The 25,575-nt window shown below is 58.8% G+C and overlaps 1 protein-coding gene across 2 annotated transcripts in view; it reads left to right on the forward strand.

Moving 5' to 3' along the window:
- TSHZ3 (teashirt zinc finger homeobox 3) overlaps positions 1-25,575 on the forward strand; it is a 58,138-nt gene that overhangs the window by 3,100 nt on the left and 29,463 nt on the right. The gene's annotated exons all lie outside the window — the stretch shown is intronic.

Below are 25,575 nucleotides of genomic sequence, written 5' to 3' on the forward strand. Positions count from 1 at the left end.
ACCGGGCACCGCGGAGGAAACCAGAGCGCACAGGGTCTGGGTATTGTCAGATGACTGTCAAGTCGGCGCTGGACGCTGGGCTCCCGTTTCCCTGCCGGTCGCCCCTCGCCCCCACCCTCCTCGCGCCTGGCACTTAGTTCTGGGGCGCGTCTGAGTACTTTTTTTTTTTTTTTTATGGCCAGGAGTGTCAACTCCTGTTAAGACTAAGCTTCTTTTTTTTCTTTTCTGGAAAAAGCATCATTGAAAACTAAACCAAACCCACACACATAACATTATTTTGCAGTAATGTCAGTTGGGGGCATGTTGACTGGAAGAAGGGGTGCTGGCCCCTTGCCACCCTTGATTTGATGACTGATTGATCACCTGTCATGCTGCTGCCTTTGATCTATTCATTCCCAATAAACATCAATAAATCACGGGCAATGGTGAGGGCAAGCTCTGTGACGTCACCAGGGCTCTGTCAGTGCAACCTCGGGGACTCGGGGCCAACTGCTGAGGGGACCGAGTGTGGACGGGTGTGTTTTGATACGAGTGACACTCAGACGTGCTGAGGTTCTGAGGCTGCCTGAGCGAGGGCCCTGTGGAGATCCATTTCTTTCGCTTTCTCTTCTTTCCTGTTCTTTTTCTTTGGTGGAAGAAGGGCGGGCGGGCAGAAGGGTCAGGACACTGCCTGGTGCCCTTCTTTGATGAAGGCCTCAAGCATGTGGTAAGGGGGTGGGCGGTGTTCACGGTCATGTCCACGGTCGTGTCCACGTGCGGCGGTGGGGCCCACGCCGGCCGTACTGTGACCTCCTCACTGAGGGGAGCAGGGAGGGGTGCTCCTCTTTCTTCTCCCGGAAGTGTATTTTCCTGTTAGCATCTTAAGAAAATGCTCGAATGAAACAGATTTGGTTTGGGACGAGTGCTGCAGGCCCTGCTTTCTGTGTTCACTGTTGCCTACCCTTAGGAAGCTGGGAGGGTCCTGCCTCTCTGGTCACCTCCTGGCTGGTGTTTCTTGGCCATGTCACCTCGACTTTGAATTTCAAGCTCAAGAAAGAGCTTATCTACCCCAAATAAACTCTGAAAGTTTGGAGGATTTCTTTACAGAGCAGGGCAGTGGGGGTACCCGGGCCTTCCTCCAGTCTCGGATTTTTTCTTTTCTCCTTGGATGCACATTTCCAGGTGCCTCACTCAGATGGGCCATATGTGATCCCAACTTGCATTTGCTTTGGAATTCTCTCCACGGTTGCTTCCTCTTCTCTCTCCCACCTTGCCAATTTGACGTGCTTATTTGATAACTTCCTGGTAAGAATATTAGATAAGAAAGAAGTGTACATTTTTTTTAAGGCAACCTGTTCACTGACCTTTCTGCACCTTTTAAAAAGCCAGCCAGGAAATCTCAGGTTAGTTGGGAAATATTCAGTATATAGAAACTTGACTGCAGGACTAATAGGAGAGGGAAGAGTGGCTTTGCTCTATCAAAATGACCCGTCAGAATGACTTTGTTTCATATTTGATTTAATTGTCTCCCTCCTGACAGGCACATTCATCAATAGCTTAATGGTCAATCAGAAGTTGGCAGCGTGCGCGCTTTCTTCCTCTGCCGTCCCCTGGTTTTGGACCTGCGTTATCAGAACGCCTCTGCTAATGGACGTAGGGAGGGGCTGAGGGGCCCGACTGAAGACGAGAGGAGGGGGGCCCCTCCACTTTTAGGCTGGTGATGAGGATGCACAGGCCAGGCCGGGAGCTGTGTGAGTTCTTTGGGTTTTGTTTGTTTGTGTGTTTAAATGGACAAGAAAGTTCCCATTGTCTCCCCTCTTTCCTGGTTCTCACAGCGGCAAGTTGCAAGGTTCCTGCCTGTGCCTGTGGCGTCCCGGGAGAGAGGACACGTTGGGTGCTTTGTGCTGATAGCGAGAGAGTGGGGAGCAGGGAGAGGTCTGCTGATTGGTGACTGGAGAGCCAGCCCTCAGCAGCCTCGAGAGTCCCCGAGAATTCTTCCCCCTGCAAACGGAAAGGTCCGCTCAGCCATAAAAAAAGAAAAGTTGTTTTGCCAGCTTCATTAGTGTTCACCTAATTAGCTGTAAACCTGATGGATTCCTGACAGCTGTAATGATTGGAGATGACAAGCTCGACGCAGTGTCATCCAGCAGAATTAGGTTTGCAGCCAGTTTGATGTAATCAAGTTGATATTACACAGTCCTGGCTGCCTTTAGTTGTGCATTAACTCAATTTTCTGCTGCAGGTGACAAATGGGCTTTGGTACCTGGATAATCATGTCATAGGAATTAGGGCCCTTGTGATGGGCTGGGGTGGAATAACAACCACAAAGACCCGAGAGCGGGCAGAGCGTGGACAGGGCGGCCCCTCTGCCGGAGGACAGGTGTCTGCACTTTGTGCTTGCTTTTCCCGAGAGAAATCACGCACAGCGCGGTGTCCTATCTCAAAGGGAGAGAGGTCTCTTCACCTGCTGCACAGACCCGCGGCGGGGGCGTCCTTTCTCCCTCCGGGCCTGGGGTTCCCCGGGGCCCCGCTTCCGGGTGGACTGAGAGAGGCGGCTGTCGGCAGAAGGTCCGAGGAGCAGGGCAGGGAGGCCAGTGTCCTTCAGGCAGAGTGGCTCTTGTCCCTTGCTCAAATATGACTCTTTCCTACATACATACAGTGTTTGTCTTCAAACAGGCCTTTTTTTAAGTGCCAGGAAAAAATATTAGAACAATACTTCATAGCAGATAACATTTGATCCATTCATATTCGTTTTTTGGGGGAAATGTAAAACCCTGAAAAGTCATTGCCTGAACTTCCAGAAAATCCTCAGTTCGCTACATAATTTGCTGCTGGCCTTCGGACTCTTGTTTGTGGGAAGGGAAGAACCTTCTGCGGGGCTCTTCGGTGGCCACATGCCCAGGGTGAGCCTTCCAGCATCTTGACCTTTGTAAAAGCGCTCGCACCCCTCAGAACCTGCTGGTGTGGCAAAGAGACGACCGCATGTCCCCAGGGGACAGGATGGCTGTGGTGGCACTGCCCAGGGGTCCACGTGTTGGCAGACACCGCATGCGGGTGACCTTCCCGAGCCCGGTCCACGTGCTGAGCAGCTCCGGAGAAGGGCTGTCCTCTTCCCTGAGCTCAGGGTGCCTGCGGGAGGGCACTGCGGCTCCAGCCCCGGGGGCACGTGTCCTCTGAAACTGGCCGCACGGCTCTCCTTGGGACCGGTGCTCTAGCCCGCAGCCGGACGTCAGGATGGCGGCCCCGGGTGCCTGTGCTGTGGTCCCCCTTTCCTGCAAAGCGAGAGCACCAGTGCAGGTTTGAAAGAGGAGATCAAGGAGATGGAGGAGAAAACAAAGAGGGAAGGAGGCACGGGTGTTCCCTGGACACCCACGCGGGGAGAGAATCTTCCAGAATCGCTGCCGTGCCCCCATCATGCTGACAGCTGTCAGTGAGGGCTCCAGTGCTCTCCAGGGCTACACTCGGTGGCGAGCAGTTGATGTTGTCATTTTGTTCTCGGTTTTGCCTTGAGCACGCTCGTAAACGGCAGCGAGACCGTCAATAACTGATGGATCAGCAGTTGCTCCCGAAACCGCCTCACTAGTCTGCGTCTTCCCTCTTTTTCCTAAAGAGGGTTTTGTAAAGTGATGAGAATGGGAGGTGACTGCTCAGGGCCAGGAAACACAGGTGAGACCCCAGAACCAAACCCTGCCTTCCAGCCCTGCACTTTGGGCTCCAGGAGGAGGACGGCCGTCCCTACTGGCAGAGAACCGGCCCCTCACTGTGTGCCTTCCCTTCCCCGTGTGTCCGTGTTGTGAGGAAGCCGGGGCTGCAGCCCAGGCGGCGGCAGGGGCGAGCTGGCATCCCTGGTCCTGGCATTGCACAGCCGCGTCCAACCCGGGACCGCGAACAGGCCACCTCTCCCCCCGGGCAGGCTGGGCAGCTCCCCTGCCAGCCCGTCTGTATCCTTGCCTGTCGCTGGACACACTGTAAAAATAGCTTTGGTGTTGCAGTTTAAAGAAGAAGTAGGGTGTGCGTCTCCCCATCTGTGTCCGTGCAGTCAGATGGCCCAGCTTCCCTGGAGCCGTTCTGTGGCTCGGCAGCATCTTCCCACAGCCTCGGAGCAGCACGGCACAGCACCAGGCTGCCGCGCCGCGGCCCGGCCCTCGCAGGTGTGTGTGTTTGTGTGTGTGTGTGTGTGTGTCGCTCAGCCTCCAAATTGTGGTTTCTCTGTCTGAAGTTACAAACGCAAGGTGGATACAATGTATTGTATTTGGTAATAGTGATGTGGACGAGAACATCCAGACAGATAATGTGCAGTTGTAATTAGACTCAATAGACAGGCAGTCATTTTTAAATTCTTTGACACATGCATAAAATAGTCATATAATAAGATAAGATGACAATTTTATGTTAGGTTGATAAAGTGCCCCGATACATGCATTTAAATGTCTGTAAGCCTTTAAAAAAATCCAGACAGATTAATTCTAGTTTCCAGTATCTGCAGTTAGTCATTAAATTAATTTTTAAATCATACTAAACAATGGCTAGGAATATGGTTCCCCCCACTTAAGGAATTTTTACCTGAATGGTAAGAAATGGCTACATAGACTTGGTAGCTTTCTCTAATTTTTCAACATTTGTAGACATCGTCTGTGTTAAACATGGATGCAAAAATTCTGGTTGCTGTTTGTGACTAGAATAATGCTGTGCATTCTTGGTAGTGAAAAAAAAAAAGACAGTAACAGAACATAACCTGCCGTGACCACTGGCTTCTCCTGCTCCTGGTTTTGGGGTCGTCACCAGGAAGATGACTAGTGTCCTTGACCAAACAGCGACAATTTTATCAGCCCCATTTAAAAAAGAAGACATTTCAAGCACATACACTTGATTTAATCAGCACTTAGATTCTTGGGTTTAATTACTTGCAATTCTGTAAATTATTTTAGTATTTCCAAAGAGCGGCCGAAGACCTGTGAGGAGGGGAAGCATCTCTCTGAAGGTCACATCACCTGCACTTCCTGGCCGTCTCCTCGCCTTAGTTTTCAGATGTGCAAAGGTGGAGAGTATTTTAGATTTGTTTGGGCTTAATGATAAATTGTTAATTCATACTGTCAGGACACATGTTATCAATTATGACTGTGTTTTCTCCGTCCAGAACAGCTGTTGGCGAAACAGGGCAAGTTCAGATTGTCTTAGAGGGGGAGGTGCCAAAACAAGGGGCTTACCAGCACCTTGTCCTCATGCCCCTGCTCCCCTTGCTTTGGGAAGAAAGGGCGGCGCGGCTGGAGTGAGGGGAGAGAGAGCACTGTTCCCTCTGGGCCGAAACGGGCGCTGGCACAGGCCCGACTCAAAGCGCGCCAGGGGCCCGGCCGTGGCTCCCGGGTGGAACCTGCCTTCCCCCGGCGCCCAGCCCGGGCTCCGCCGCCCGCCGCTCCTCCACACACTTCTGGGTCCCTCCCTGTCTGTGCTGGGCCGGAAGGTCCTGCCGGCCAGCAGTGGAAAGCAGGACACTCCGAATGCTCGTTTCTCCCCCAAGCTGGAGCCCACCCTGATGCAGCCCCGAGGGCTGCTGGGTACCATTTGGGAAGTGACTCAGATGCGCTCCTTCTGGTTCCTCGTGCCCATCGTTAAATCTAGTCCTGGGCGCTCAGCGTCCTCTGAGTTCTTTGAGAAATGCATGTTGCATAGAATAGGCCATTTTTAATGAACAATTTAATGTAAATGGGTTTTGAATTTAAATTAATATTAATGAAGCCTTGAGTGAATTTATTTTGCATATGCACAGACTTGCAAGTGCTTTCTCCTTTATGTAGTGACAGTGTTATGGGGACCAACCAGCCCTGTTTAGAGGTTTGCACTGAAAAATTAAATGGATTTTGCGTGTCCGGCAGCGCCAGCGTATCACCAGGCAGAGGTGTTACTTCGTTTAAAGAAAACACACCTCGTTCCCTGCTCACCCCCCTGGTTCCCACGGCCCCGTCCGACCTGCAGGCTGCCGAGGGCTCGGCGTCGCTGCCGGGGAGACGGACGGACAGGAGCCCCTGCGATCAGAGGCCTGCCTTCCTGGCGCAGCTCTGATGCAGTCTGTCTCCTGGGGTGATGGGAAGTTCTGTAATTAATTCTGGTAGATGTAATTGCTATAATCACTTTGATGTTACACATAATAAAGGTAATATGGTAAGCACATAAAAATATAAACACCTTATTGTAACTCTGCGGCTGAGGTGCCTTCCCCTCAAGCCCGGCTTGTGGACCGGTGCTCCTCACCGGTGTCACTCACAGGTGGCCATCTCCTTGAGCCTCGTTCGTGGACATGCCAGAGGGGGTCATTCATTCGAAGTGGCCTTGGCTTAGAGGGCTCTCCAAGCTGGCTGCCCAGGGATCCTAACCACCTTTTCCTTGAGGATGTGGCCGTTGAAGAGAAGGTCAGCATCATCTTCTGCATTGGGGGGAGGCGGGTGCTTCAGCAGTGGGCGTGGCCCGAGGTGGGAGCGTGGTGTGGGAGGGCAGAGGGGCCCAGAGCGGGTGACCGCTGGGTTCCACCCTGCTGTGCATCTCGGGAAGAGCCGTGTGTGTGTGTGTGTGTGTGTGTGTGTGCGTGCGGGCGCGTGTGCCAGCGTGTGCTCGTGGGGAAGCAGAGAAAGCACCGTTCTGTGATGGTGCAGTCAGGGGGATCTGCACGGAACGCGTGCTTGTGACCCTTGTCGTTCTACACCTTTCACGGGGGCCAGGGCGTCGGCTGATGCTGCCTGTTAGAAACCTGAGGGGCATGTGAGAAACGCCTCCCCTGGCCCTGCTCCTCCCCCGGGTCCGAGACCCTGGTCGCATGGACCTGTGGGGTATTTCCAAACACAGGTCAGCGATGCTCTGCCAGTGTGGCCCGCAGACGTGGAGGGGGTGCTGGGAAAAAGACCCGTCCTGTGGCTTCCCCCTTGCACCCCTGGCCTCGGCCGAGCACAGGGCTCTGTGTGCGGGCCACAGTCGGCGGAGCCCTGGCCCGCGTGCTGCGGAGGTCACGGGCCAGTGACCCAGCGCCGGCCTGGCAGTTCGGATGTGAATTGCACACGTTCGTATTTTATTTTTCAGTGTATTTTAAGTGACAAAGTATGTAAATCAGCCACACACAGAAATAAAATAGGAGACAGTGTAGGTGTGAGAAGGGGCTGCCGACGGCTCCGTGGAGGAGGGAAGTGTGCCGAGACCGGCTGGCGCGGGTGGCGCTGCGGGGACTCGTGGGCCCGGGGCCGGGCCAGAGCTGGGAGGGCAGGCGCTGGGCACAGGGCCCGGCAGGACCTGCTTCCTGGGCGCGGGGCCTCCGTCTCCCTGCCCCCAGGTGAGCAGGGCCCGCCCCCACGGTCGCCGGTCTGGGCCCTGGGCCTGGGCTGCAGCCGGCAGCCACCAGCTGTCAGGGACGCCTCCCCGGCGGGTTCTGATGGGGAGGACGATAAAAGGTCTGAGAGCTCCGTGGGCCCCTGTAATCAGGACCAGTGCTGACATCCTTCTCAAGTTTGACAGCTTCTTCCTTCTCTCTCCTCACCGCCAAGCCTCTCTCAACTGTGTTTCCCCGCCCCCCCCACGGCCACCCCCCTTCCCTCCTGCTCCTTCTTTCTGTGTGTCTCTCTTGTTTCATGTTCTTGATCAGCCTCAGATGCTGGGAATTATTTTTTTTCGGGCGGGAGGGGGAGTGTTGCTTTAGGTTTGTGGGTTGGGCAGGTGTGAGAGGAAGTCTGTTTTTTTTTTTTTTGTACTGTAGGCCTGTTGCTAATTAATGTTCCTGCATAAGATTCTGTCGGAGTTGAGTAATGTTTTTGATCTTTATGCCTGATAACTGCATACTTAATGAGATTTCAAAGCTGTGAGTGCAGCTCCCTACAATTATTGACAGATGCCTTTTCTTTGCCATTGGGTTCAGCTCCATAAATCCTCCCGCCGTAATGAGGTTCAGCGGTGCCACCCTGGCAGTGAGCTAATGAAAGGGGGAGGGGGCTGCTTGTGTCTGTCTGACACATTTTTTCCCTTTAAAATTTACTATGCAGATGTCAAGCTGCGGGATGATTACTTCAAACATGCTAATTTTTATCTTGCTTTTGTGTCAGCCCTTTGCCATTAAAAAATAAATAAATAAAAGGACCAACCTTACTCCGCTTAATTTTTTCCCCAAGTCCCATTTTTAATAACCCACGGCGTGCGTCTGCTGCGGACGCTGACACATGCGTGGCCTTTGGCAGGTGCCCGGGGGCGGAGCCTCCCTCCCTGTGCTGTGGGAGGGGCCCGGAGGGGAAGCCTGGTTTCCCCCGGCCGCCCATCCGCCTGCCCCAAGTGTGCACTTGGAACAGCGCAGAATTCATCTCGGACTTGCGAGCAGGTCCTGGTGGGGAAGAGCCGCACCGTGCCAAACAGTCGATTTCCTTTTCAGCGGAGTCATACATCACTGACCCACCCTTCCCTCCTGACAGAATGACATATGTCATTTATCATGCGGGCCCCAGCCAGACAGCGGGAGGGCGGGAAGCCCAGGGCCTGCTGCCCCCTCCCCACGCCGTTCCGCGGGCTGGCAGAGAACACTGCTGGGCTGGGGAGGGCACAGAGGGCAGGGCTGGCCAGGTGTGCGGCCCGCGGGCCACAGTCGGCAGGGGCCCGCAGAGACCACGTGTTTGGGCTGCCCGGCCCCCGACCCTTTTCCGAGCCCCGTGCTCCTGTCCTCGTTTCCCTTCCTCTTCCCCCTTTCACAGTTGGGGACACCACCGCCACCCAGGGCTGCCAGGCAGCAGGCGAGCCCCCGGCTGCCAGGGGCGTCAGTGAGTCTCCGGGCCCCTGGCCCCGCAGGACACGCACATGCGTGTTGCAGATGGATGTTCCTTAGAGAGAGATGGATGGAGGGTGCCGGGCCCAGGGTGCCGTTTGTCATTTTGAATATTACTCAGACCTGCCGCGTAAACCTGCGGCGTGAGGGCTGGATGAGCCGGGCAGGGCAGGGCCCCAGTGCCTTTCCATCGGTTGGCCTTGGGCTCTCACTGCCGCCCACCAGACACAGGCCTCCCCTTTACAATACGGAAGACCCCCTGCGGGGGCGGGGGGCTCAGTCTGACTAATCTCCAAGGACATGGGGAGAAGGGAAGTAGCCAGGGCTCACACGAGAGCTAACAGGCAGCTCCCGTCCCTCCCCACGTGTGTGTCCCGCTCCCTCTGGTCCCGACAGAGGCAGGCTCCGAAGAAACATTAAAATATTAACAGAGCTGTAGCCTCCAAAGCCAGGACCCTTGTCTGATTTTTAAAAACTCTGTGACACGCTAAACAAAATCCACATCTGAAAAGCTTAGCACGGTATGACTGTTCAGAAAATCCTGGCTGGCGTGGTCAGCAGTGTGAGAGCGGAGAAGCGCAGACTTCCACGGCTCGGGAACGTTTCAGATAAAAAAATGATCTCTCTCGGCTTCCTGCCCCCGCCCTCAGCAGCCTCCGCCCCTTTCGTGCCTGCACTCTGCCCCCCTCAGAGGCCCCATGGGCCCCCCAGGACTGAAGTGGACAGCTGTTTCCAGGCCCCGGGGCTCTGCCCCAGGACACCCCACCTACTGGAGGTGCTCAGGGCGGCAGGCTGGGCAGCTCCCCTAGGACAGGGGCCTGCAGCTGCCGGAGGGCTTTGCCTCTTCACTGCAGAGGCCTTGCCGCCCGCTTCCCTGGGACAGACACGCGGAGAACCCAGCCCGCTGGCCCTCCTGCCTCGTCCTCTCTCCACTAGGAGCCCCCACAGTGCAAATGCAATTGTCAGGCTTTCTATTAAGTATGGGACTTTATCTGGGCCTGCTAATTAGATTTAGGGCTCCTTGTATGAGTTACAGTGTGGACATTAATTTTAAAAATGATGGGACAGAGAGGTAGACCTGTTTTTCTTTTTTGTCTAAAGAAATGAGAATCTGGAATTTGTGGAACGGCTGGATGTTCCCATCCTGCTGCTTCTGGAACAAACTTTGCCCGACGTGTACAGACGAAAGTGGGGCGCACTCGCTCGCCAGTCCGGGGAGCTCCGTGTACGCGTGTCTGTTCTGGGTGTCAGCAGGCTGTCACTCGGCGCAGAAGGACGACTCAGGGCTCCATCTGGGGGTGGCCCAGCTGCTCCCCCAAATCAGGCAGAATTTGATATCGTGTCCTTTGTTGGTGCCTGCCCTGGCGTCTGACTGCAAAAGCTGACGTGGTGCCTCGCCGAGACTTTCGGGAAGAAAGTAAAACTTGGATCCTCTGCCCTCGCACTTGGGCCTCGTAGGAGGTAATTGGAGGACCAGCGCCCATTTGCAGGAACAACTGTAAACACCTTTGATGTGCATGGCACCGCCCTGTGTTCACCGATTAGGAAAACTTCGCTATTAATGGGGGCAAAGTCCACTCCAGGTATAATTGGTAAGGAACTGAGTGCACTCGTGGGAAGAAGCCTTGTTTTGTTTTTGTCCGCTTTCCTTCTTATCCCCTCTCCTCAGTTTTGTGGCTGGAGACATGATTTATTGCAGCCATCCATCTCGGGGGCTCATCCATCACACCCCGGTTGCTAGGAGATTGTGGCAGCAGCTGTTTGCTCTGAATCAGACAGAAAAGTTGTCAATCATCAAAGGCAGGTGAATAGCATTAGAAACACGCTATTGTCAGACGGAATAATTAATCAGAGGGAGAAAAGATAATTAAAAAGATATGACCCTTGCAAGTACTTGCTCTGGGTTGCCTGGAAAAAAAAAAGGAAGAAAGAAAGAAAGAAAGAAAGACTGCCTGCCTGGTCTTTTCTAGACACTCACGCAGCTGAGGGCTGATAAAATGCGTTCTGCAGTGCGCAGTTCTTAATTAATTGAAAAAGGCCCAACGTTCAAAGACGAGAAGTCCGAGGAGGAGCTGGAGTAATATTTACTGTTTGCGCAAAGGGCTTCACGCGGAGTTCCAACCCTCCGTCCCAGTCCGTAGCCTCTCCGGCTGGGGGAGGCAGCGGCTGGGGCTTCAGGTGGCCGCGGCAGCCCTGCCCTGGGCCCCGGCTCCCTGGCCGTCATGCGGCCTCACTCAGGAGAGCCCAAGGCCGGAGGACCTGGGGGCGACCCAGCCCACAGGACTCCATGCCCATCCACCACGTGGGGGTTGGGAGCAGCCGAATGCTCTGGGGAACAAGAACGTGCTTTTTAAATAAAGGCGGGAGGCTTGAGACGCATGCCCTGAAGTCCACCTGCAGGGTCCACGGAGAGCGCTAAGCCTGTCCCTTCACCTCTCCAGAATGCGCGCTGGGGGACCTCGCTGCAGGTCCCAAGGGGAGATTTGTCACCCATGTTGGTGTGGCCCCAGGAAGACCATCAGGGCTCCCGCCCTGACCGACGACCTGGCCTCGCTTTCTGAGCAGGGCCCCGCCGCTGCAGCCGAGAGGTGACTTCGGGTGCCCATTTCAGTCTCAAAAACATTCATACCTCGGGGAGTTCATCCTCGCCTTTTCTGAAGCTGAAATGTTCTGGAGAAATTGGAAAACATATTAAAGACGAGATAGAAAGTGGCATATCTGGAGTTGCTTTTCCGTTAAATATGCTACAAGTGCTGAAACAGATCCACTCTTTATTTTTGGATACTATGCTTGATTTTCACACCATTCTCTTCCCAAAGAATAGCAGGACTTCTAAAATTAGCCCGCGGAGAAAAGGCCTGAATATTAGAATTCGGGAGAAGGCAGAAAGCAACACTTTGTTGGGTTGGGACACTCCCCTCAGGGTGCACCAGGTGGGACGCAGGGCGCCCTCCTCTGCGGCCCCTGAGCAGGGACGGACTGGGGACTCTCTGGGCCCCCAGGGACCCCCCCGGGGTGGCGTTGCGGCGTGACGTCGCCCTTCCCCACGATGCACTGGGAGCCCAGCTACGACGGGTGACAAGGGGAGAAAGATCGAGAGGTGCTCAGATGAGAGAGAGCTCCTGCCTGGCTCACGGAGGCCCCACTGGCCAGGTGGCCGGGAGGTGTTCCTACCCGAACTCGACCTCCGGGGCGTGGCGAGCTGCACCCCACGTGGCCCCTGGGGCCTCGAGTCCCCCATTCTGAGCTCTTGGTCCAACTGGGGCTTTCCTGACTGTGTAGCGGTTGTTACTGAGGTCCCACATTTTCTTGTGACGTGCCTGTTCTTGACGTGCGAGGGGCCTGCCGCTGGGTGCCCAGCGAGGCCGCGGAGACCCGGTGGGGCCCGCGGGTCGGGGGCCTCCCTGCCCCTGTGAGAGCAGGGTGCCTGGAGCTGCAGTGAGGGCGGACCCTCCGCCGCCCAGATGGTCCCCGAGAAAGCGAACGCCCTGGCTGGGCCACAGCAGTTCCGAATCGTGGCAGCCCCTCGGAGAAGGCGGTGCTGGTACAAGCAGCCTGAATGTTCTTCCTCGTACAAAAGGACAACAAAATCAGGGAGGAAAGGTGCGGTCTCCAGCGTCTGAGAAGTTCACACCGGTCATTTTTCTGGAGCTGCGTTGTTTGTGTCTCCTGCTCACTGTCCTCCCAGGAGACCCCAGGCGTCTATTCCAGCGCCTCCACACCGCACGGGAGAAAGGGACGAGGAGAGAGAGGGCGGGTCGGTCATTCTTTACAGGAGGCTTGACTCTGCAGGTGCATATTTTGGCCAGAATTTCCACGTCTCTGTCCCCGGATTACTGTTTCTGTGACGGGGGCGGGCATGAGCAGGGTCTCTGGTGTCCCCAGGAGGGTGCCGGCGGAGAGCCTCCGTGCTCGGGGCCGCACGGAGCACCAGGACCGAGGTCTGTGGTTTATCGCACCCCCTTCTGTAGTCCCACAAGACCAGGGTTCCTGGAAGTCATTTTCCTATTTCAGCCCCGATAGACTCAAAGCAGGTGTGGCCACTGCCCAGCGCTTTGCCCGGAGCTTGGACGCGATAGATACAATGAAAGCACAAATTAGCCACAGCCAGATACAAAGAACACAAACTAACCGCGGTAGATACAAACAACACAAATTAACCAGCGCCACTCCCTGTAGGAAGAGACACTCTGAAACACTAGCCCTAAGGTCCGGTTGTGAGGCCCCCTTTGCCTCAGCAAAGCGTTGAGGGGACAAGGGTGCCCATGTGGGAGGGGTGAGGACAGTTCCCGGCAGTTTTCCTGGGGTGCAGCGGTGCCCTGCTGGACGCCCCACCTGCTGCCTCTGCTCTGCACCGGCCTGCAGGGAAATGGCACCTTCGTCTGTGGGAGGCGGCCCTGATGGCGCTGTGTTGGACGGGGTTGCGGCGGAGCTGCTCGCTCCTGCTTTTTTGCGAGGAGCAGCGAGGCACCGTGGGTGCTGCCACGCAACTGCGGTTCCTGCCAGGGCAAAGCGGGGGACTGAGGCACCAGCAGTTAGGGGTTCAGGTTGTGCCCTCTCTGGGTTCTGGGGCACAGGCTTTCTCGTGAAGTCGGGGGGATGAAGAGGGGTGTCATTTGGAAACACATGTATGCATTTCCTGTGAGAGAGTGAAGTATTTAACATTTCTCCAAGGAAAACACCCTTCGTTACTTGATGTGTTCTGTGGCAATGATTTTTCAGTTCTGCAAACAAGGACTCCTTAGCGTGTGTGCGGGCGCCTGGCCGAGGTGGACGGCAGGGCCATGCCGGCCAAGGTGGAAGGGACTCCGTGGGTCACGGGTGGTCCAGGGTTGTTCCGTCGAGTCACCCTCACCGGGACACATGGTCCGTGGACTGAGCCTGTTCCTGTGGCCCCTGGGCTCAGGTCTGGAAGAGGCTGTGCGTCACAGAGAGCGTCGTGTGGCGCCCCTCTGGGGGCGTGGCACGGCTTTTTCTGGAGAAGGGGCAGCACACTATTCGTGCCCGGAGCTGGGAGGGTTTGCTGGTGAAACGGGCTCCGTGAGTGACAGGTGATGGGGGAGGCAGAGCTGTGTGCTCGGGGCTGCGGGCTGTCTCTCCCCGCCCCCACCTCCCCCTGCACCCTCCTGCTCCCGGGCGGTGCCAGGGCGGCTGCGGTGTTCTCCAGGGGGCGCAGACGAGCTCCGGGTTGAACCCTTCCCTGTGGCCCCAGCACCCAGGGACCCCTGAGTGCGACTGCACGTCATCGGTTTTGACCACCTGTGTTCCTGTCGGGTCGGTGTGACACTCTGGCCTGTTCTGTGCCTCACCTCACATCTGTGTCCCGGGGCCCATGAACTTGGAAGTGGACAGCTGTGACATGTGTGCAGGGTCCCAGGATCCTCTACACTGGGGTCCCCACCACATGGAGAGTGAGCCTTGGCGGGTGACAACTTTGTGCAGACGTCCTTGTTGACTTCATTCCCCGATGACCTCAGTATGGCAGCTCCTGATTCGGGGTGACCTGCCGTCATCGCCCCCAAAACCTGGGCTCAGTTAGCATCCCATGAGGATGGAGACCATTGAGTGAGACCTGCCTGCTGCCACATCCGTGGGACGGCCAGCCCGCAGTGTCCCTGTCCTGGGCGTGAGGCAGGTGGGTCCCTGGGGCTGGCCTCTGCCTCTCTGACCAACTCCTGAACACCCCTGGGCGTCCACGTGGATTCCACGCACTGCGCCCGTGATGGAGGCTGAGCTCGTGTGCAGGCCCGGTGCCAGGGCTCCGCAGGGGGCCAGTCGAGGGAGGGCTTTGCCCCCCGGTGGCGACTGTGGGCGTCCTGTGAAGGGAGCATTTGGCTTTGGAGACCCAGCCACAGAGGGCAGAGTAAGAGCAGGGCAGGCCCCGGTCCCACGGAGCGAGGGCGCTTTGTGCCCCTGCCCCGTGGGTGTCCCTGTCGGGGACACACCTGGGGGGGGTGCCAGCAGGCAGCTGGGGCGCAGCCCCTCAGCTCGGAGACTGACCCCCCTCCTGCAGAGCTGCAGGGTGCCCTGCGCTGGAAATCTAAAATGGACGTTCCGTTAAAATCAATAGATTTTCAGCCGCCGCTGGACTGAATGGCTTCGCTGTTCTGGTGCTGGCGGTGGGCGGCCGCAGACACCGGCCGCTGCCTCCCTGTGCGCCGTGGGGTGTCCTTGCTCTTCGGGGCAGGCGCGCCCAGAACTCGGTCTGCTCTTCTTCCCGTGACTCTGGCCAGGCCGGGCGAGCAGAGCGGTGCGGCAGGCCAAGCTCCTCAGGCCGATTTTAGCCACACCCCCTGGGACCCGGGACCCCGGGAGGGTTTGGCACCTGTGTGGATGCAGACTAATTTAAAAAGACCATTCACGACAGATGTGGAGTGTCCGTGAGAAAGACGAAAAATGATAAATCGGCTATTGCAAGCTGTGAGAGAAAATGAATGCCCCCCTTTAATTCGTCCGTGTACCAGAATAGGTAACACACTGCTTGCTGTGGAATTCCTTCACAGACACGGGTGTCCTTCCGTTCCAGTGCCGGTGAGCTGGCCGTCACTCTGCCCGGATTTCCTGTCTCCCGGGCTTTGGTTCAGCAGGAGAGTCTTCGGGGCAGGTGGGGACACGCCCAGGTCTCTGTCCCCGGGGCCTCAGGCAGAGGAGGAGGCCCTCGGCGGTTCTGGACCCCGCAGCTGGGTGGGGCAGCCTCCTGAGGCCCACCTTCGCTGAATGGCGCCGGCCCCTCCACACTCCCCCCGCCCTGTGTAGGCCCTGTCCTTCCGCGCCGGGGGCACCAGCTGTGCCCGGGGCTGGCTGAGTGGGCTTGTGGTCCTTGAGACACAGGCCACCTTGTCCAGACAGAGCTTGGTCCCTGCCAACAGGAACCCCCCCGGGAAAACAGGTCCTTGTGCCCGGCCTGCGACCTGGCCACCCCCCACCCGGGCTGCTGTGGGGCTGGTGGGAGACGTTTTCTACATTTAAACAGAACTCAGCGGCTGCTGCCAAGCTCGGCCATGTTTCCAGTGCAGCGGGACGGGGACCACCCAGGGCGCCAGCTCCTGCATTTGTTCCCTGCCCCCACCCCTGAGGGCGGGAGGTGCTTGGGGGCAGAAATGGGACTGGGGAAGGTGTGTGTGGGTGCTGCCGGGGGACCGGGGGCCTGGGACAGGCAGGGCCCAGCCCCGCGGACGGCTCTGGAGGCCCAGGGGCCGGCGGGCAGGGCGTGTCAGGTGCACGTGAGCCAGCGGCCGGGAGGTTCCGTGAGCCTTGTTGTTTTGTCCCCAAACTCCAGATTGTCGGGGAGGCAGTGCCGCTGCGGGAGGGGCCGGCCCCTCAGGGGTCCCAGCAGCTTCCCTGAACCAAGAAAAACCTGGGCCCTCTTTGAAAGGGACTAAAGGAGGAACCCAGTGGAAGGAAAACAAAAAAGCTGATGTTACAGTTTTTGTGATCACTCACATCCTAGGTCAGGCTGGAGGAAGCCAGTTATAGTGGGATTTCATTCTTCCCCCTCCCGAGACGTGTCTCTGCCCTTCCTCTGTGATGGGGAGGAGAGGTCCACGTGTGGGGTGGAAGCGGCCCTGCTCGTGCCGGCCGAGGGCTGGTGGGCCACAGGCGGGGACCATGGTCTCACAGTGAATTCTGCAGCTGGAAGGTGAGAGGGCTGGGGCCCCGCCCTCTCCCGCCCCCTCCCGCCCCAGGTGTACACCTGGCGCACCCCTTCCCAGCCTTGACAGGGCCTTCACCCAGGCGAGCAGACCACCCAAGGACCATGAGTCAGCCGCCCTCAGCTCCCCAGAGGGGGAGACCTAAAGCCACCTGGTGGCTGCTCAGCGCTGGTGGCCCCTGTGTGTGCACCAGGTTCAAAGGTCGTCCTGTTGCTGCGGGCCCCCATTGTCAGGAGCAGGTCCCCGTCTCACTGTGAGAGACCAGGGCAGCGCCTGATGTGGAGAAGCCGCGCCCCACTGGGGCGAGGGACGTGGGAGTCTGCGAGGCAGACTTGCGTGTGCCTTTGGGAGGGTGACTTTTACCCCGGGCATCTCGCTGCTCCCCCGCCAGGTGGCCGAGGTGGAGACCGGACGTGAGTGTGGACTCTCGCTCTGCACGGAGTGCAACGGGCAGCTCGGCACCCCGGTCTCCACAGGAGGGGCCGCCTCTGACTCTGGTTTCTTGCTCCGAGCTTAGGTGGCCAAGCCGAGAAGGAGTTACACGCTCAGGGTTGACACAGCGGTTCCTGTGACAGTCCTGCCCCTTGCGACTGAGCAGCATGCCCCGGAGGCACAGTGCCATGTCCGCGCCACGGACTGCAGGTTGCCACGTCCAGGGCCACTCATTCGCCCTCGGAGACGGGCAGGGGCTGCTGAGACCGGAGGGCTCGCTCTGTGGCTGTGGCTCGGGGAGCTGACGCGGCCCCCAGAGCGACCCAGCCAGCAGGTCACACCCGGGTGGGGCTGCTGAGCAGTGACTGCAAACTGCTCCCAGGTAGAGGACGACCGAGACCGGGATCGTGAGCGCACACGCGGCTCTGTGGCAGAGCGTGTGGGAAAGGCTGCGCCCCGGAAACCGCCTCCCGTGGCTGAGGTCCCGGATGAGTCTTTCTTCCTAGATGGCACGCCCTGCGTCCGCATGTGCCGTTGTGACTGCTGCTGATTTAAAATTAAACCTCCTCTTCGGAGGCTCGTGTGCCACCTCGGCCGAGCCTCACTCAGACAGCAGCGCGACAATCACCCTCCCTTCGTACTTGCCATCGAGTGTTGCAAAAGGAGAAAGTCGCTTTCTGCTGAAGGAAGCGGACCCGGCACTTCCCGGCTCTCAGACTGGCCTCTGTAGAGGGCAGCGCACCCAGACCTCGGTCTCCCCATCGTCCCCACGTGGCCTGAGGCCGGGAGGCTGCGCAGGCAGGCGCTGGCCAGCAGGGGCGGACCCGAACCTGTCGGTCCCGTGCGGTTTGTCCCCGGGCCAGCCTGGCCGAGGTGCGGGCACGGCCAGCAGGCCCTACCTGTCTTGTGGCTGCAGCGTCCGCACACCCAGGGCTTTCTGGCTCGTGCAGAGACGGCCAGGGCCCGGGGTCTTTCTGGGACACGGAGACTGAGCGTGCGGCCTGCGTGCAGACTCCGTCACTTCACCGTTCGTAAGATGCGTGGGCACCAGGTGGAGCCCGGATGGACGTGTTCTACCCTGGGTCCTGGATGAAAGTTATACTTCCTCTGACAGAGTTTGTAGCAATGTTTTTCTTAATTATTCTTGAGGTTTTGCCCATTATACCATTAGCTTCTTCAGAGGACAGAGATAAATAGCTGGTACCCACAAGAACAAAGTGTGAACTCAAGGCGTTTAATTATTGATATCTCAGGAACCAGAGGTTCTGCCGTGATCTTGTCGGTGCCTCGCGGTCTGACGGCAGGGGGCTGGGTTCAGATGCCGCTGGAGACGCCGTCCGGTGAACCTGCAGGGGGGACGTGAACCAAATCGGAGAGTGTGGCAGCTCACTTTCTTACTCCCAAAGAACCCGTTCCGCTTGTGTGCGGAATTTGGAGGGGGTGGCAGGCAGGGCACCTTCGGGGCTGTGGGGGGGCGGCCACAGCCGGCCTGCTGCCGTCTCCGTGTAGAACGCCCGCTTGGCCACACGCACACGCTGTGCGTTCGAGTGTGTGCTCAGTGCGTGAGTGTGCGTGTGTGTGAGCACAGGGCCTGTGACTGCAGCCGGTTCCCACAGTCTGGTTCTCACCGGGGGGGTTTTCTACAATGAGCCTCATGAACGTTTTCAGAGTAAGGAGGAAGCTAACGGATCTCATGTCCCCCGCTGGTCCGCGACCCGGTCTCCTCCACGTGCCGGCAGGAAAGGCCTCAGGTGTTTGTCCCACGTGTAGCTGTGACATCTTACATTTTCAATGGTCTCAACTTCTTTAAGTGTGGAGTGTGGTTCCCAGGGTTGTAACAGAGATGGAAACCGCTCCCCATGGCAGACAGGCACCAGTGGCCGCTGGACCCTGAGTCCAGGGCCTCAGGTCCAGGTCTCGGAAGAGGAGGGACTTCCTCAAACACACACCGCACCGCTGTGCCGTCGCCTAGTAACTGGAACAGAAGGGGGGACCTCACAGCAGAAAGTGTGCACCCCGCTTAGCTTCGACCGCCCCAAGCTTGAGCGCCGACCGCTGGCTGGGGGCTTATGACGGCCGGCGAGCGTGTGGTTGGTGTGTCTGCGCTGTGCGCTGTGCTCTCGCGGCCAAGTGAGGCGCAGGGACAGAACCGTCACTTGGAGTCCCAGGGAAGAAGATGGGTTCGTCGTGCTGTCCGTGTTTCCTGGGAACATCCCACACAGGCGTGCCCGTGCAGTCCAAACCCATGTGTTCAAGGCCAACTGCCCTTTTTTTTAAATGAATGTTCGGCCTTCCGTACTCTTCACGGTGGGCACCATAACTGCAGGTTTTCGTACGGCTTCTTCCTCGTTTGCTGTTCTTTAAGAAACAGATGCCTGTGCCCTTCAGCGTCTGGGTCCTGTGGGGGGAGAGTGGGCTTTCTGGAGGGTCGCCGCCCAGGGCTGCGTCCCCCGCTGCCCCCTTCCGGGTCGCGCGGCTCCTGGCCCATATCACACGGGATTTCCCTCGGAACCGGGGGCTGCGTGAGGCTGTGGGAGGGTGTGCGTTTGCAGTTCGCACGGATGTTTACGGAGGGAGACCGAGGCACGGGCACTCGAAGCGGGCAGTTGACCTTATGCAGAGGGCTGCTGCCTGTCCTCAGCGTGTCCCAGGCACTGTCTTGTCCCCAACAGCAGCAGACACATCCCCTTCTGTGGTTGCTCCCTTGGAATCAGGCTGCGAGTCTCTGTAAGGTGCTTACTCGCACCCTGAGATGCACACGTGTGAGAAAGGGCCTCGGAGGGAGTTGTCACGAGAGGTGAGCGCCACCCTCACCGAAGGCTCAGAGTGTGCAGACGTGTGCACACACACGCACATACTCACACACGTGCACGCGTACACGCCAGGCTTCTGTGTACACGGGGCTGCTCCACAGGCACGAGAGATGCAGAGCCCTGGAGAGTTCGACAGGAGCTTCCCTTCGTGAAACAAAGTGCGTTTCAATGTTTTTATTAAAAAAATAATGCACATGATACAAAAGCCAAGCGAATGAAAGGGCGAGCCCCCTCCCCCGGGGAAGCACTGTCCCCGTTTCCTAGTGTGCCCTTTGCACACTCACTGTCATAAACACGCGTGCTGCCTTCCGTGTGCGGATACAGGTGCGTCATGCATGCTGTCAGCGTGCTCCCCGTGCACCGGACATTGCGGAGCACGGCTGGATGGACGGGCACGTGCAGGGTAACGCACGCGAAAACCGTGGGGGTGGGGGCGCGGGTAGAGTCCTTTAAACGTTGTGCTCCAGTTTCCTGGCAGCAGAGTGTGTGTCTCAGTGGCAGCTCCTGTCACCTGTGTCCTGTTGCGGCGGTTCTCAGGAGCCACACACCGCGAGCTGTGTGGAGCGGCCTCCTGCTCTCCAGGGGGGGGGCTGTCCCTCCGGTGCTCGGCTCTCTCTCCAGATGGGCGTGTGCGTTCCTCCCAGGGTGTCTTCTCCGGCAAGGCCACACCCTTCCACACACGTCTCCCTGCAGTGCCACCGTCCACCTGTGTCCCGGTGGGGACAGTCCCCACAGCGGAACTGTCAGCTGAGCGGGTGCGTCCAGGTCCCAGTGGCAAATCCCCAACTCCTCTGCACAGACACTGGGGCCCGGCCCTCCCGCGGCCTGGCATCCAGGGCGGTCACCCTCCTGCTGAGTGTGGGGACCGGGATGTGGGAGGGAGCGTAGGAGTCCTCTCTAATCTCAGACCGATTGCCTTTGTTATTTCCATCCCCGGGTGACAAAACCGGGCTGACGTTTCTAGACACACCTTTAGATTCAGCAGGACAGACGGCTCATTGGGTGGACAGACAGGAAAGCCAAGGCCCGGAGTTGGGACCAGCAGAGCCCCTCGTTCCATGGCCACTCCTGGCTGAGCCCGGCCACCTGAGGCCCAGCGTCTGGGACCCGGGTCTGTGCCCGGCCGCGGGAGACCGCACGTGGGCGCGCTGGTGCCCGGGGGGCTCAGGCAGCCTGGCGGCGGGGCACAGAGGCGCCCCGAGTGCTCTGTGCCCAGCTCCTGCGGCCGGGACAGCGGTGGCCGGCAGGCAGCGCGGCTCCGCAGATAATGACTGCAGAAGACTGGAAGCGTCCTTTTGGGTTTTGGCTGAATAATATTTAAGGATCTTGAAACAGTGACTTAATTGTGTTTTTATGTAATTGATGGCGTTCTAGTAAAATGCACGGAGACACCACATCAGCACTTTCCTAACTGTTCCTCCGAGAACAGTGTGCTCATATGAAAATGGCTCCTTCCCTTCCCACTCACGGAACTGAAGGGACAGTCGCGGTGCTGCTGCTGCTGCTGCGGGGACCACGTGCCCAGTGACGCTGGGTTCTAAAGTGCCCCCCACTCTGGGCCCTGCCGTGGGACACTGGGAGGGTCGCTGGGTGGGACACTGGGTGGTCCCCCGGCTTTGGAAGGGGCGCAGGGCAGGGGGCCGGGAGCGGGCGGGTCTGCCAGGAAGCCGTGCAGAGCGCTGTCTGGGCAGAGTGTGCGCAGTCCCCGGTCCCCACTGGTCAGGTCAGCTGCGAAGTGCCAGAGGGGGCCCCGAGCCCCTGCAGCCCTCCTCGACTGGCCTCTGCTCCCGCTTTGGGTTGGAAGGTGCCGGAAAGAGAGGCCTGCCATGCCAGAATAGCTCCCCTCCCCAGAAGCTGGGTGAGAATTTGAGGCCCTCCCAAATTTATGTTGGCATCAGAGAAATCAGGGCCTTTAAGTAAATTATACTAGTTTTCCTGGTCTTTTGCACCATTGTCTTTTGGGGAGGGGAGCTGCAATTTAAGGCGACAGTAAGAATTAATTCGGGTCCAAAATCTTGCTAGTTTTATTCTGAAGAGTCAGATTGTGAACATTAAAAATTCAAACAGTTGCCTCCTAATTATGGAAGACTCACAGGTCTACTAAATTAAAAAACAATAGTGATGTTTTAAACCTGCCGCTGGCTGCCCTCCTAGTGGCTTGGCCCCGGGGCGCTGTGCACAGATGCCGGGCAGGCCGGGCACTGGCCTGGGTGTGGCTTCAGCGACTCTCTTCTCCTGAGTCTGCTCTGATGCCCCTCGGGGCTCCAGTCCTCAGGCCAGTAGGTCCCTCAGTGGGGGCGGCCACTCCTGCCGACTGTGAAGACCACGCCCCTGGGAGACTCTGCAACCCCTGGGAGCCTGTTTGTGTGTGTGTGTGTGTGGGGCGGGTGACAGGTTCGGGGCAGAGCCCTGTTCACTGTTTGGGAGAAATGGCTTTCCAGCACCTGGCGGCGTGGGCAGGCGACCGGCCGAGCCCCCCGTGCTGGACAGGAGCCCAGGCGCAGCAGCCTGCGGGGTGCGGGGCGGAGGCCAGGCTCTTCGTGCGGCCCCGCAGCGCCCTTCCCGAGGGCTCACCGTGGGTCTGCAGCGCGGGCCCCCGTGTTCGCCGGGCAGCTGCCCCCTGCTGCCCGGGCGACCAGACGGCAGTCCGATGCTCCTGCTCCCTGACGTTCTTTGTCGTTCGGTCCTTGTGGAGGTGAGAACAGAAGCCCGAACAAAAACCAGACCAAGAGCCGACAGCAGAAATCGGCAAGGAGAGAGCAGTGCCCTCTCCACTGGGCGCCAGGTCTTGTGTCTCGATGCCTGAAATAAATTCAGTTTTTTATAGTTAAACTTATTTCCAGGAGCTCGTCATTGAATCACAGCAGTTTTTTCTGATTTCTAAAGCACCCCAGTTGTTGAACAGGAAAGACGGCCGCTCGCCTCCACCGGGCCCCGTGGCGGACAGACCCCGCCAGCGCAGGGTCTCGGGGGCAGCACGCCCCTGCGGGCAGCGGGCAGCGGGCAGCGGGCCTCTGGCGTTGGGGCGGCGGACAGTCCCCGCTCCGAGGCCGTTTGAAACAGCTTGCTCGGGAGAGGCGCCCTCCGCTGAGCCCTGCGTGGAAAGGGCGGGGCAGAGACGCAGCACACGCCTGTGCTGGCCCGCACACGTGTTGCGACAGGAAAAGGGAATTCCGTGCCTCGGCTCCATGTCGCCTTTCTTCTCCTCCGTCCTCTCTCCTGCACGCCCTTCTTCACTTTGCGGATGCTCAGCGGTAGACAGTGTCACCAGCCCTTGGACCTGGTGTGGGTGGCGGGTGCTGTCTGACATCAGAGGCAGCTGAGTAATCAGACGCGTGCATCCGTTCACTCACGTTAAGTACTTCTCACCTCTTCTTTCCTGGCCCCTGCTCCCCCCTCCTCCTCTCCCCTCCCCCTTTCCCCTCCCCCCACGGACACACGCACCCCCACCCTGGGCGGCCCAGCAGAACGTGTCCACCCGAGGACGGAGTCTCAGTCCTGGCGCCTGTCTGACGCAGCGTCCGGGCGGCAGTGGCGCCCCTGCAGCTCCACGCAGAGCCCAGGGCTCCAGACCAAGCGGAGGACAGGTCACCGATGTGCACCCACCAGGGGGCAGTTTAAAAATAAAAACTTGCGCGTCTTTGGGGCGTTGCAGTGTGTCCCAGGGTCGCAGTGAGGTGACAGGGCGGAGCTGGGCCGTGGAACCTGGGGGCGGTGTCCAGCCCTGCCTGTCTACTGGTCACCTGTCGTCACTTGTCTCTTGCAGTGATTGACGGGGTCAGAGGGTTACCTTAGAGCATGGGGAGCTGGGAGGGGCTGCAGGGGTGGGCGGTCAGGCAGCGCATCCTGCTCGGACCGGCACCGTGTCCACTCTGTGCGCATTGCAGGTGTGAGACGAGGCCCAGACCCCCACTCACTGAGCTGCGATGTTGAGGTCTGCAGGCAGAGGCTCACCTCTTGGAGGGTGTAGCCTGGAGTGGCCTGGTCAGGGGGCCACTGACCCCGTCGCAGCCCTTGGGGGAGCGAGCCCTGCGTCCTCCCGCTTTGCTCGCCGAGCTCAGCACTGCTCGGGACGCGGCCACGTCCTGCGACCAGAGGCAGGGCCATTTCCCAGAGCCCCGTGAACTCCCAGGCCTTCAGCTGAGCCCGTTCTTGCTGGGCCTGGGCCCTGAGAGCCGGGGCGGCCTTGGCCTCAGGGTCCCACCTCCCTGCAGCCAGGAGGCCGGGGGACTGTCTCCTGGGCACATCTGCTCGTGTCTTGGTCACAGCTGCAGAGGCCTCGGGCAGGGCCAGGTCGGCGACTCAGGTGCCCTGGGCAGGTGCGGGCAGAAGGGCCCGTGCAGCTGCAGGCATTGTCCTCAGCTGGGGGCCCACGCACAGCACAGGCCTGTCACGCCGACTGTGGGCGTGAGGAAAGACACTTTTGCCTGGCCCGTCTGACTTCTCGTAAGGTTGACAGTATTCACACGAGGGAGTGTCGCCGAGCGGCACCGAGGAAGGAACTCGGACTACACGCCACAGCAGGGCGGGCGTCAGAGACGCAGTAGGAGGAAGGGAGCAAGTCCGGAGCACGTCACCCGGGCTCACAGGTGGCCATGCACCTGGTGTTGCCCGGGTCCCCGTGTGTGCGTCCAGGAGACCCTCCTGAGGGCAGGGGCGGCGGCGCTGTGCTGTGCAGGTTGGTCCCAGTCCACGGGGCCTGGCGTGTTACTGCGTGTCTCTCCTGTGGCCGTCGGATGGCTCAGCTCTCCCACGAGAAATGTCTCTGGGTGTGGCCTTGCCGACCCCTTCTGGCTCCAAGCTCTGGTTTCTGAGGCACACGGTCACCTTGCGTTTCAGTTCAGGGCGATTCGGTAAGAAACTACCACTTCTATCAGCCGTTGATTTTGGAAGGAGTTATGAACCAGAGGGCCTGTCACTGCTGTGTCTGGGGGCTGCCTGCGGACAGCACCCCCAGCCACCCCTCCTTTTCCACAGGCCAGCTCTGCGTCCCGTTTCGGGGGCGAAGAAAAGTGTTTTGTTGAGGCTGTTGGGGGGGGCAGCGCTCCTCTTCCTCCTCGGCCTGGGGGCCACTTGGCGGGGCCCGGAGGGCACCCGGGTAAGCGGGCACGTGGGCTTCTACAGAGGTGGCCTGTGGCTCAGGGGACGGCCCCGGGCGGAGGCGGGTGACTGCCAGCCGGTGCTCCGGCTGCGCTTCGCCATCTCCCCACTGAGCGTGGCGTGACGATTCGCTACGGAGCGATTCCCATCCTTGTGTGTATTTCAAATTCCTAACGAAATCCCTGAAAAGTTTATTGGAAACAAGAGTTATGTGCGAGTTATTCTTAAGGAATAAAGACTGTTTTCTGTATCCTTGTGACGGAGCCCTCTGTGTGTAGCGCTCCGGGGTCCGCTGCGAGCCGGGCAGTCTTGGCGGCCCCCCGGCCCCCGCCCCCGCCACGTGGCCGGGCTGTTGTTGGGCCCCCTCACCCGCCCTCAGCCTCCTCAGCCGCCGCGTCCTCGTTCTGCAGGGAACGAGCCAGGTGACTTTGGACCAAGCGGCTCTGATGTGTGATTCTGTGCCGAGGTCTGCTCGCCCAGGAAAGCAGCTCCTTGGGTCCCCAGGACCAGCCTCATGTGACCACCGAGGAGCCCAGGCTGGAAGGAAGGAGGTGCCCGTGGCCTTGGCACCAGGCTGGCAGGAAGGGCCACCGGAGGGTCCCCACAGGGGCCCCGGAGCTGCCGGAAAGCCCCTCCCCCCGGGGGCCTGGTATTTGCTGCGGTGACCAGATTGCTTCCTCCCGATAACGGAGATTTTTATCTCTGAGAGAGGGCAAGTTAAGATACTGTCACTGAATGAACTTCCTGCTAAGTTTCTGAGCCGTCGCTGGGTTTATGACATAATTGTTCTGCGTGTTGATGCCATCTTCTATCG

This window comes from Artibeus jamaicensis, unplaced genomic scaffold, assembly GCF_021234435.1.
Source record: "Artibeus jamaicensis isolate MK-2021 breed Jamaican fruit bat unplaced genomic scaffold, CSHL_Jam_final contig_755, whole genome shotgun sequence".
Taxonomy (NCBI): domain Eukaryota; kingdom Metazoa; phylum Chordata; class Mammalia; order Chiroptera; family Phyllostomidae; genus Artibeus; species Artibeus jamaicensis.